General features: G+C 31.0%; 1 non-coding gene across 1 annotated transcript; it reads right to left on the bottom strand.

Annotated features, from left to right (window-relative positions):
* Positions 1 to 12,555: 12,555 nt before the first annotated feature.
* Positions 12,556 to 12,652, bottom strand: LOC133858203 (small Cajal body-specific RNA 14). Its single transcript, XR_009898481.1, has one exon. It is a non-coding gene; the product is annotated as a small Cajal body-specific RNA 14 (non-coding RNA).
* Positions 12,653 to 14,066: the final 1,414 nt, after the last annotated feature.

The raw sequence follows: 14,066 nt of genomic DNA, 5'->3' as shown, positions 1-14,066 counted from the left end.
ATATTGATTATGAATTGAAGAACAATTGCATTAAAAGATGAAGAACAATATCAAATTGTAGCAATTCTCATAATTATACAACCAACATGCATAAACTAAAATTCTCTAAATTAAAATACAATCAAACCATTGTGCTTGGATAGGGCTACATCAATACCCTACAAAGGTTTTTAGCCGCTCATGAAGTTGCTGCAATACCTCTTGCCATGATTACTTCTCTTCAACTCTTCAAGCCTTCAAGAAGTTTTTCTCTGAATTTGCTCTAGGTAGCAGTGTGTCTTTCTTCAATGTTTAGAGGCCTATTTATAGAGATTAGGAGAGGCCTAGAAGCTCTTATAATTCCAGAAAAATCGTCTCTTGAGTCTTCTTGTCCAAGTAGGAGATTGAAACTTCAATCCAAGTAGGAAAAGGATTCCAAATTCGGCCAGAATTGCGGTCCTTTATTGCGAGGCGATTTTGATATATTAAACGTCCGAATTTGGGAAAGCCTATTTCTGACAAATTTGTTGAATTTTTAATTAGCTTTCCAACGCTACCAATTTTATTGCAATTCAATGTCTGACGCAAAAGTTATGATTCAAACACTGAGACATATGCAGAATCCAAATTTGAATCCAATCCGATTTTTGACTCTTATTAGAGAAATTCCGATTTAATCCTTCACTTGATTTGATTAAAATTAACCACATCATATAGGTATTCTATTATGATTGGTTAAGCTTAAACATATCTTCTAGGTCTTCTCAAAGTGTGCTTTAAGCCCAAAATTAATGGAATTAATTGCATCTTTATTTAAAACCTGAAAACAATAAAACAACACAAAATCAAACAAATAACAATGCTAAGGAATTAACATATATAAGTTAAGGGGCTTGAATGTGTAACATTCAACGTTTATCACACCTATATTATCACACCATAGAGTAGGAGATTGAGATTGTGAAATACCAAGTTCATTCAACAACGCCGATAACCATGTGAGCTTGGAAGTGGTATTAGCAATAGTACGATACTTTGCTTCTGTGCTAGAACGAGAGATTGTATTTTGCTTCTTAGCAGCCCAAGAAATTAAATTGCAACCCATATAAATATAGTAACCACCTGTAGATTCTCTGTCATCTGAGCAACCTGCCCAATCTACGTCAGAGTAGTCTATTAGAGAAGAAGAAGATAAGCGTTGAATGAGCAATCCATGACCAACAGTTTCCTTCAGGTACCGAAGGATACGTTTAACTGCAGTCCAATGAGTAACTATTGGCTGTTGCATAAATTGACACACTTCGTTAATTGCAAACATAATATCAGGTTTGGTGAATGATAGATATTGGAGAGAGCCTACAATGCTACAATAAAGACTAGGATCCCCATCAAATAAAGGTAGGGGCAGATGACATAGGAGAAGTGATTGGTTTTGCCATCACCATGTTAGCATGCTGCAAAAGAGATAATGTAATGTTGTTATGAAAGTATAATACCACTACTGACTGGAATGACTTCAACACCTAGAAAATAATGCAAAGAGCCAAGATCCTTAATAGCAAACTCCAGTTGAAGTTGAACAAGTAAAGATTCAATTGCTGCAGCAGAAGAACTAGTCAATATGATGTCATCAACATAAATTAAAATGAACAAACAGTAATCACAGCCCCGAAAAGTAAACAATGATGAATCTGCCTGAGAAGCCACAAAACCAAGTTGAAGAAGTTTATTGCTCAAATGAGAAAACCAAGCTCTCGGAGCTTGTTTCAATCCATAGATCGCCTTCTGAAGGTGGCAAACATGATCTGAAAACTGTGGATGAGTAAATCCAGAGGGTTGTTCCATAAAGACCTGCTCTTTCAAAAAACCATGTAAGAAAGCATTCTGAATGTCAATTTGTTTAAGGCACCAGCTGATGGTGATTGTGGAAAGGATGGCATTGCAGAGGCCAATTAATGTGTTTTTTTGATTAAATTCGTATTTGATATGTTTCACAAAGATCATCCACGATGACTTTCATGACAATATTTGGGTATTCTAGTTTACTATTCCAGTTTTGTTTTTTTGTCTATAATTGTTTTCTATTGAGCAATATTAATGCCATGACAACTTTTTTAACAAAGTTGATAAAAATTGGGATTCTTCGTCAGAAAAGCATTTTACCTGGCCTGATTTTGTAAACTTGCAGATTTGTATACACCAATATCTCCGTGAGTATCATGGTACATCCAAGGCAATGGTGAAGTTTGGAAGCAGAAGGAAGAAGACGGATCACCTCCCAATTTTGTCGCAATTTTGCGGTAAGACTACTTCAAGTAACAAAGTATGTATGCAATACTTGCACTTCGAATCTCACGCTTCAGGACCAAGGATCAATCATCTTTCCTGTTCCTTCCATTGCAACTCTTAAGCAAAGGTAACAGAATGTGCTGTGGACACAAATTTTGAATCTGGCCTTACATCCAAGTCATTTGTCTTAAGATTCCACATATGCTTGTGCAGGCCAAAAATTAAAAAATGCAGAGAATTTTTTGTTTTTCGGAAAAAAGAAAGAAAGAAAGAAAGAAAGAAAGATCCTTTTCACCTTTTTTTGGCATGTCAAATCGAGTCGTTTTGAATGCCATCTTGTAAAATAGTTCTGTAGAAATAGCCCTAGGCAGTGGTTTCTTCTCCATGGCTCTTTCCACCCCTTTTTCCCTGTTGTGACTGTTAGCTACATTACATAGCTATCATTCCTCTTCTTTTTAAACTAAACCTCCGGTTGTCATTTACGGTGCTTTTCTGGCTCACCCTCACGCTCAGACTCACGGATGGAGGGACACGAGTACTGAAAAGCAATGTCGTAGGCCCGTAGCTGATTTTAATGAAATCGACAAGACAGACGTGTAGGCAATGAAATCGTAAGACGACCAACCCAAACACATGGCGACACGTGCCACATGATGCCTGCACTGCTCAGCATCGGTGCTACACGTTGTCCTGAAATCTCGGTCGGTGTGTACTTGTCGTCACCCAAGATTTTTTTCTCACTTCCCTTTTTCTTCTCCATTAGAACAGAACAGAACACGGCTTCGCATTATTTTACGTTGTAGTGGTAGTGATTCAGTGGACTCAAGGAAATTCCCAAGAAATTTAGCACGCACTAGGGCGTGGGTTTGAATCCTGCAATGGAAATCTCCACACAAGCCTGATTAGTGTTAGCCACTTTAGGTCCCATTGACGCCCTGATGTAGCGGGATTAGGTAATGACTTAGTCGGACTTGAAGGAGCGCTTGCGGTTCTGGCTATCTGGACCCTTTATGTGCAGCTCCTCGCGGGTTGGTGTTCTTGTAGCCACAGTCAGATAGAATAGTCATAGTTGGTATTTTTTGCATGCCTTTCTTGCTTAGGAAAAAAAAAATAAAAAATTGATATTTGAATTGTAAGGAGATGGACATAAAACATTGTGGCATTGAATTGGTGTAGGATGGTCTTACTAAGGACAAAGGAGGCTTAATGAAGGTAGGCATTCGTTGAGAGTAGGACATCACTGTAGGAATCAATCCGAGTCACTTCCCCAACTAATTCGGACAAAGAAGAGGGATAAAAAGCAAAAGAGATGGAAACTGCAACTTTCCAAACAGGTTGGGGCTGCTGTTGGAATTTTTTCCAGCGGCTCTCATGACTTGGTTTTGATGTTTCTTGGTCCTTTAGAATGATTATTAACATGTTAGGACCTTGATTCAAGATTCTGGTTGCATGTTTAATCATTGATTAAATTGTTTGCATCAAAACAATGGTGCTAGAATTTTTTCCAGCAACATGTGTTCATGTTGATTATTTTTTGCATGCTTTATACTCTTTGAAAAGTTCTTTCTTTGATTGATTTGGCATGTTTAAAACATGGTTAACACGTTAAAAACATTAGATTAATGTTTTAGAAGAGTTCTAGGCATGTTTTCCAATTCTTTTTAACGTTGCAACATTGCTGAGATTATTTTTTCCAGCAACATGCAATATTGATTGATTTAATCTTGTTTGATCATCATGGAAAGTTTGTTTCTTGATTGTATAACATGTTTTAGTATATGTATAGCATGTTTAGATCATTATTAAATCATTGTATGATGTGATTATGATGTGTTCTTGAAGAGTGTCTTCAAGTTCTTAACTTTGAATGCATATTTTGATTGTTAAACATGTTTGATGTTTAATTGAATTCTTTTGTTGATGTCTTTGATTCAAAAAGTATTTTTGAATATTCTGACATCGTTTTGAAACACAAAAGATTATTTTTTTAGCATGGTGGTTGTTTGGCCATAATTGGTACAACCCATGGCCACCCATTGGGTTAGCCATGGGTCCAACCATGGCTAGGCTGCCATCTTGAGGTGGGGCTGCCCCAAGGGGCAAGCACCCCAAGGGTGGCGGCTGCCCCTTGGAAGAGGTTTTAGGGTTTTCTCAAAAACCCAACCTAATTTGAATGGGACTTTGAATGCAATTCAAATCTTGACTTTAGTTGTCTCCTATATGGTATAGGTTTAAATGTTTTCCTAGTAGGAGTGGGACTTTTGACTCGTAAACCTAAGACAAGACAAAATTCCAATGAGATTGGAATAAGGTTTTCTAATTGGATTGGGTTAACCCTCTCTTGTTGGGTAGGGTTCCCATTTTATGAAAGTCATTCCCAAAATGGATTGATTCATTTTAGGCATTCTAATTTGATTAAAATGCCTAAATCCTAGTTAGATAAGGAACCCTAATGAGATTAGGATTCCAAAAATGAAGTCCAACTAGGACTCCTAGAATGACTAGGATTCCCAGTTTGACTAGTATTCCTACAATGATTAAAAAACGTAATGAGATTAGGATTTTTAATGGGACTTGGACTCCTATTGTAAATAGGATTCCTACAGAGACTATAAGACCTAGTTTGACTAGGATTTCAATTGAGACTTGAACTCCTATTTAGGATTCCTAATGATCGAGATTATGACTCCTAATTTAAATAAGACTTTTACTTGTTTATTATTCCTCGTTTGACTAGGATTACTACTCGAACTAGTATTCTTTATGAGATTAGGATTTCAATCCATATTAAGAATGTTATGAAAGGGCAATGTCACAATTGTGATCTCATCACAATTGGTTTAAGAAAACTCACAATTGGAGTGGGAGAAAAATTCAAGAGTTTTGAGTTTCACGGCCTCCATTGTAATTTGTTGGTCTATAGTAATGTAAAGTAGAGCACATCGCCTTGACCATGGGCTATGCTACTTGCCAGAGGGTGTTTTACTTTGGGGATTACAACCATACACTTTTGTGGGATAGATGAGATGTCATTACATCGGGAATGACCCACGCTGATGTGGTGTTGCTTGGGGATCACATTGAATCTATATACAATCGTGTACACTTGACTAAGTAAGATGATAGAGAAATGATCCCTACACTTATTTCTCACAACAGCCCCACAACAAGCTGACGTGGCTGGTAATATTTTATTATTTTTTTTTTGTTTTCTTTTTGTAAAAAAATAATAAAATATTACCAGCCGCGTCAGCTTGTTGTGGGGCTGTTGTGAGAAATGAGTATAGGGATCATTTCTCAAGATGATAATCTCCCTGCTAGTGTTCTTGTTATCTTAAACTTAGAGGCTTAGGGAAGAGTGAAAAATTATTAATTTTTTAGAATAAGATACCTAGATGACATTAATAATGAGAATAGTTCTTGCTTAGTTATAGTAATTAATGTTTACTCGCTATTTGAGTGATATTAATTGCAGGATTAGGTTGTTGCATTCTAATATATTATAGTTACTAGCACATAACCCGCGCTATTCACAGGATTCTTCATTGTAATTAGTTTTAGAATTTAAACATATTTGGTCTTTTTATTATAGATTAAAAATTGCTTGTAAAAAAAAAAAAAAAAAACTATTACACATCTATCAATAAAAAGACAATAACGGTTAAAACCCTTAATTTTATTTTAACCCAAAAAAAGCAAAATTTTTTAAAATATTTGTTCACATAGGTGTAGTTTATAACGAAAAGAAGTAAAAAAAAAAAAATCTAAATTCCAAATATTATAGCATAGGTGCTGTAGTTTTTTTAATGGTCAAGATGATACTGTAATTTTTTTTTTTTTTTTTTTTTTACAGAACCTAAGTCAAATCCTACAAAATAAAACAAAATTTTTCACTAAACATTTAATGAATCAAATAAATCCTCTCACTTCACGTTCAATGCGCGAGATTCTTCATTATAATTTAGTTTAAGAATTTAAACATATCTTCATCGTACTTTTTATTATAGCTTAAAAAATGTTTGTAAAAAAATAAAAATAAAAATAATTATCACACATCTTTCAATAAAAAAAAAAATAAAGGTTAAAACCCTTAAGTTTATTTTAACCCAAAAAAAGTAAAAGTTTTTAAAATATTTGTTCATATATGTGTAGTTTATAACGAAAAAAAAAAAAAGCAAAAAAAAAAATCTAAATTCTAAATATTGCAACGTAGGTACTGTAGTTTTTTCGATAGTCAAGATGGTGCTGCAAACAGCACCTAGTCAAATCCTACAAAATAAAACAAATTTTTTCACTCAACATTTAATGAATCAAATAAATCCTTTGATATCACGTTTAATGCTTAATCAAATAATTTTTTACCTTATTTTGCTTTCAAAAGCAAAAAAAAATACTTCAAATTTTTTTTTTTGAGTGAATCATACCAAAAAAAAAAACCATTAAAAAATTCAAATATATTAAAAAATAAGACCCTTAATTTTATTTTAATCCATAGAAATTAAAACATATTAAAATTTTTGTTCCCATATCAGTAGTTTAAAATAAAAAGAAGTATAAAGGAAAAAAAAAAAAAGAAAAAAAGAAAAAAAAGAAGGCAAGAAGAAAACCTCTAGATTATGATTATCAAAGCATTAATAAAAAAATAAATAAAAAAAATAGCAGGAGTCTCTAATATTATTGGTGTGATACATATTACATTTGATACAAATAAAACCCATATAATTCTGAACATTCTAAAAAAAATACATAGCAAACTAAACAAAATGGCTGAAAATCGAGTAAATTATACAAACGAAAACAAAAACATTCCTTTAAACATTCAAAATAACTAAAAAATAAGACACTTAATTTTAGTTTAATCCATATAAATTAAAACATGGTAAAATTTTTGTGCCCATATGAATAGTTTATAACGAAAAAGAAGTATAAAGAAAAAAAAATAGCAAGAAGAAAATATGTTTTAATCTAATTACCAAAGCATTAATAAAAAATTAGTAGGAATCTATGATATTATTAGTGTGATACCTATTATATTTAAATAAAAACGAAACCCAAGTAATTATAAACATTTAAAAAAATACTGAACAAACTAAACAAAATATTTTTTTACGAATACAAAATAAAACAAAATCTTTCATTAAATATTTAACGCAATCAAAAAATTTTCACATTATGTTCAATGCTTAATATCTCTTCGGTGTTTCAAAAGTATTTATATTCTTTTTATGCACAACAATCAAATAAATTTTTGCCAATTTTTACCTTGTTCTGCTTTCACAAGCATAAAAACACTTTCAAAAAATTGGCTAAAAATGGAGTAAATCACATAAACAAAAAAAATTAAATTTCGAAAAACATAAGTCTTTATCTTAGTTTTGCATATACATTAAAACATGTTTAAATATTTGTTCCCATACATATACATGGTTTAAAATGAAAAGTATAAAGAAATATATATATATAATACATAGTTTAATCTAAATATCAAAGCATTAATACAAAATTAGTAAGAATCTTTGTGTGATACCTATTATATTTCAATACAAATAAAACGCAAATAATTCTGAATATTAGGAAGAAAAAAAATATAGAGAAAAATAAATATGTTTTATGAAAATTTATTCGCATAGGTAGACATGGTTGAAAACGAAAAGTATAAAGAAAAGAAAAATAGCAGAAGAATATCTAGATTCTAAATATAAAATGCATAAAATCTAAAGTCCTTCAACCTCCACAAAACCAAAAAAAAAAAAAAAAAAAAAAAAGAAAAAAAAGAAAAAGAAAAAAGAAAGCAAAGTCCTTCAAAAAAACAAAACAAAATTATGTACTTCAACACTCTGTTCTTCTCTTGAATGTCACTGCTGGATACTCTTGATTTCACAATTCAAGATGTTTCAAACCCTAAAGAGAAAGAGGTATAAATAACCAATTTAAGAGAGTAATATGACTTTTCAGCTTACTTGTACGGTTTCTTTAGAATTAATGCATGCAATACGTATATGATATGGTCAATTATGGGTAGTTAATGTAATACGTTTTTAGTTTTAAATTTTGTCTCTCTATAATTTTGGAGAGTTATAAATTTCGAAACCATAATATTGTACATTAAAATTTTGAACTTAATGAAATCTCATATAAGGAAAAAATTTTAAATAAAATTTTGGAGAACAAAAAATTAAAATTTGACCACTTGAGATTAATGCATGTTTTTAATTTTAATTTTTTTAAAAAAATCTCACAACTTAATGTGGCTATAATGACACTTAATGATATAATGCGAAAAAAAAATCCTTATTTTGGTTTCATGCAGATTAACGCCCATGATCTTTTTCATTAAAGCACAGTAAATTTATTTAAATCATGATAAAACCGATTCAACCTTTAAAATTCTCCGGTTTTTTTTTACTTAAAAAACCGGTTTAGTGTTTAAAAATTATGGGTTCACGCCACGTATCATAATTCTCCATTGCACAAAGAACACTGGATGAATATATAAATCACATAAAATTTTACTATCAAAATAACCATAATTTTAGTTTTAATCCCATATGAATTAAAACATTTAAAATATTTAAAATATGTGTAGTTTAAAATGGAAAGAAATGTAAAGGAAAAAGAATAGCAAAAGAAAAACCTAGATTTTGATTATCAAAGCATTAATAGTAGGAATCTATGATATTGTTAGTATGATACGTACCTATTATGTTTCAATAAAAATAAAATCTATATAATTTTGAACATTAGAAAAAAAAAATAAAGCATTTCAAATTTAATGCTTAATTAACTCTTTAGTGTTTTAAATACATTTCTATCAATAATCAAATAAATTTTGCATTTTTTTGCTTTCAAAAGCAGGATAACACTTCCAAAAAATAAGTGAAAATCGTGTAAATCACATAAAAGAAAAACAAATATCACATAAAACATTCAAATGAATTAAAACATAAAACCCTTATTTTTAGTTTAATTCATATAAATTAAAACATATTAAAATCTTTGTTCTCATAGGTGTAGTTTAAAATGAAAATAAGTATGAAGAAGAAAAATAGTAAAAAGAAAACTATGATTTTGATTATCAAAGCATTAAAAAAAAAATTAGCATGAATTTTTTTTATTGTCGATGTGATACCTATTATATTTCAATCCTATATAATTCTGAACATTCGAAAAAGCAAATGAACGAATAAAAAAAAATCTTACAAACATTCAAATGAATAATTGCTCAACCAAAAATTTCACAAACAAAATGTAAACATATTTAGATTTCAACCAAAAATATAAAATAATAAAGAAACACATTTTTTTTTATAAAAGAGTCCTACTTGTACCATTAATTGAGAGAGAGAGAGAGAGAGAGAGAGATTAAATAGACCAGTTCAATTTTATTTAAAAGATCGGTTCAGTACTTAAATGACCGGTTTAGTCACTAAAAAGTATGGATTCTTGCCACGTGTCCCATTCTAAGGAAGAACTAGGCTTATATATGATTTGGGTTCATATTAAATTTTTGTTTGCAAAATTGACATTCCTTGATTATGTTCTATTTTTCATTAGCCCTATTGACACTACTATATTGACTGGACCAAATTACGAAGGCTGGAAACGTAATTTGGTCATTTGGATAATATGCTGACGGCTGAAGGGCATAATTTTATGTTGTCTCAGCCTTGTCCAAAATTTTCAGCTTTGGATGTGGCTCGCTCAATAGGACAAACAACGATATGATCGCTAGCAAAAGTTCAATGAGATAATTAGGGATGTAAATAAGCCAGTCCGTTCGACAGCCCGCTCGATACCCGCTCGGTTTAGCTCGATCCGAACTCGAGCTCGATATTGTAGAAACTCGATCGTTACTGTTGAAACCCGCTCGATTAGTAAGTGATACATACCCGACTCCCTCGACAAAACTCGATAGGGGCTCGCGAGCTCAACTCGTTTAAAGCTCGACCGGATCGCTCGCCTGACTCGTTAGTTCGACTCGTTAGCTCATTCATATCTTATATATTAGTAAATAGTAAACATAGTATAATATATATAGTATTACATATTAATTATAATACTTTAATAACAATATTTAGTATGTTAAATTAACATATTATGTTATTAATAATTAGTATATAACAATATAACAATATTAAATAGTTAGCATATATATATAAATACATATATCACATCACACATGGTTAACAATAGTTATATATTATACTTATATTATATTTACTTAGTTATATAGAATATATTAGACTTACTATATGTTCACATTATACATATACCATTGTTTATACTCTGTAGTTATATATAATAACATATTATTAATTTGTTACTTATAAACTATAGTTATGTAATATATTTTATAATATGCCTTATATACTTACATATTATATATTTATGTTATTAATAAATGCATAGAGGTTGTTCATAAATTTGGGCTTGAATTCTGCTTTGATCACTCATTGAAAAATTTAATAGTTTACATCGAGCTCTAGTTGAGCCGAGCTTGTCCAGTAACCCGGCTCGGCTCGAATGTCGTTTTCAACGAACTCGAGCTTGAGCTCGAGTTCGCCCGAGTTTTAAATGAGCCGAGCTTGAACATATAATTTATAGCTCGGCTTGAATTCGAACTCGACTATTTAGGCTTGACTCATAAACGAGCCAGTCTTGAAATCTTCGAACTCGACTCGGCTCGGCTCGATTACATCCCTAGAGATAATAGAAGTGTTACATCTTGATGTCTCTATCAAATGCACTCCAGCATGAGATGCATGACTTTTCACTTGCTTTAGACATCATGGCTAGTCTGAAGGAGAAGTTTGGTGAAAAAAGGCAGGACACGGCAGGGAACCCTGATTGATACTAATATGGCTAAAGGATCGGAGCTCTAGTTTGCAATCATTGTCAAGACACTACAAAAATACAAGCATTTTGACACGTGTACAGTGTCGTACACGTGTCAAACAGTTAGACACGTGCATTTTGACACGCGTGAGACGCGTGTCAGATTTGCAGGTCATTAACTGCACAATTTGTTTGACACGTGTATTGTGATACACGTGTCAAACTGACAGACACGTGTATCACAATACACGTGTCAAACCGGTTATTTTTTAAAAAAAAAATTCCAAATTGAATTTTTCATTTAAATAAATTTTTAATTTAATTATTTAATTGTATTTTTAAATTAAATTAAAAATACGATTAAATAATTAAATAAAAAATTCAATTTGGAATTTTTTTTCAATTTAGTTTTGTTATTAGTTATTTAAAATTATTTGGTTTAATAAATTTTCGTTATTTCAAATTTTATTATTTCCGACCACAAATAACGCAATATTTATTTTACCCAAAAACAGCACAAAATCATATTACACAAACCAATAGTTAATAACGTATTCGTTAACTACGCAAATATTTACAAATAAAAATTAATTACACAAAATATCTACAAATCTGAAGGGCGTCCCTGCGAATCACGAGGTATCGTCCCAGACGTGTTCTCGCCAACCGGCGTTTGCTGCGCAAGGAATGGTGTAGCGGGCGAAGGTGTAGCGACAGTGGAGGTCTGGCTCAGCCGTCGTCCAACAGGCGACAACGTACCAACCGTTGTCGAATTACCTGCAAATAATATAGACAATTAAAGTATATAATATTACTTGCAAAATTAAAGGGGTAATTAAAACAAATTGAAATTAATTTTGTCTTATACACAATATAAATCATACCTGCAGATGCACTACTAACAGACGACGTACTACCTACGTGTGCAGGTGTATATAAATACACGTCTCCAAATGCGATTTTTCTAATATTATAATTATATATAAAATATATTATATATATATATATATATATATATATATATATATATATTATATCTATTTTATATAAACCCATGCAACCCTAAGTTTATGCACTGCATGTACTGTATGTACACATTGATAAACCCTAAGCCCTAAAACTAAAACATAAACTATAAATTAAATGTAAATATAAACCCTAAATTTAAACCATGACACTAAGTATAAGTATTTATACTATACTACCCCTAACCCTATGTGTATATACTATATATAGCCATGAACCCTAATCTTAAGTGTATGTTATATATATATATATATATATATATATATATATATATATATATATATATATATATATATATATATATATATATAGATATATAGCTAAAAACCCTAACCCTAAATGTATATACTATATATATCTATAAACCCTAATCCCCTATACTATATATAGATATAAACCCTAACTCTACGTGTATATATTATATATTATGTATAGCCATAAACCATAACTCTATGTGTATATGGCTATATATAGTTATAAACCATAACTCTATGTGTATATATTATATACTATGTATAGCCATAAACCCTAACTCTACGTATATATACTATATATAGCTATAAACCCTAACTTAAATTCATGTTGCAATTTTTTTTTTTTTTTTTTGGGTTTACATATATATAGCAGAAATTTGGTTTAATTATGCATATAGTACAATATGTCAATTTAGGGTTAGGGTTTACGTACTTATGAGTATACCATATATATATATATAGAACTCATCATATAAACCCTAATCATAAGTGTATGTATTTTATATAGCAAAAAACCATAACCCTAAGTGTATGTACTATATATAGTTTATAAACCGTTTACATGCATGCATATCTATATATATAGTATTAATTATAGGTTTTTAAACATTGTCATGTTTTAATTTTTTTTTTTTTTTTTTTTTTTTTTTTTTTTTTTTTTTTGTTTCTAAACGTAGATGGTGTACAAAACTAAACCCTAATTTGAACTATTTGGTTTAATTATATATATAGCACCAAATTTGTTTAATTATGCATATAGTACAATATGTAAATTAGGTTAGGGTTTACGTACTTATTAGTTTCCAAGCATAGAATTTACATATAGCATATAATTTTCAAACCTAATTTTATGTGTATAAGTTATGTATACCGTATTTTCATAGATTTGTATGGTTAATAAGATAAGGAGTTTTTTTTTTTTTTTTTTTTTGGTTTCAAAAAATTAACACAACACATTTTTTGTTTTGAAATTTATTTTTGGGAAAAATAACTGTCGGACACGTGTACTTAATACACGTGTCAAAATTGGACACGTGTATTATTACACGCGTCCATTTGGACACGAGTATTTAATACTCGTGTCCAATTGGACACGTGTATTATTACACGTGTCCAATTGGACGCGTGTATTTAATACATGTGTCCAATTGGACGCGTGTAAAAATACGCGTGTCCAATTTTGACACGTGTATTAAGTACACGTGTCCAATTGGACGCGTGTATTTAATAGGCGTGTCCAATTGGACACGTGTAATAAATACACGCGTCCAATTGTAAAGATGTTACAATTTGACACGTGTCTCAAATTGGACGCGTGTCTCCAGTAACGGGTACTGTATACACGCGTCAAAATGCTTGTATTTTTGTAGTGAGATATGATCGCATGGAGGTCTTGGGTGCATAGATTGATTGTCAATTTCAGGTGGATATGATCCTCCGGTCCTTGACAGTCTCATTTAACCAATACAATTCAACTTATTGTTTCCAAGAACAAGGAGACTTACACTTTGCCTGAATTGGTTAAAGTGGCCGGTGATTGTAACAGAGCGTGTGAAAGGCTGTAATGCCCCGCAGCTTTTAAGACAAAGCCGTAAGTTGAAATATTTAATTTCACACGTGACATTACAAACTAAAACAACGTAGTGAAAAAACTGAGCCCACTTGATGTGAATCAAATATATA

This window comes from Alnus glutinosa, chromosome 14 (genome assembly GCF_958979055.1).
Source record: "Alnus glutinosa chromosome 14, dhAlnGlut1.1, whole genome shotgun sequence".
In the NCBI taxonomy this organism is placed as follows: domain Eukaryota; kingdom Viridiplantae; phylum Streptophyta; class Magnoliopsida; order Fagales; family Betulaceae; genus Alnus; species Alnus glutinosa.
Note: the sequence above shows the minus strand (reverse complement) of the source record. Positions and strands in the feature narration are given on the sequence as shown.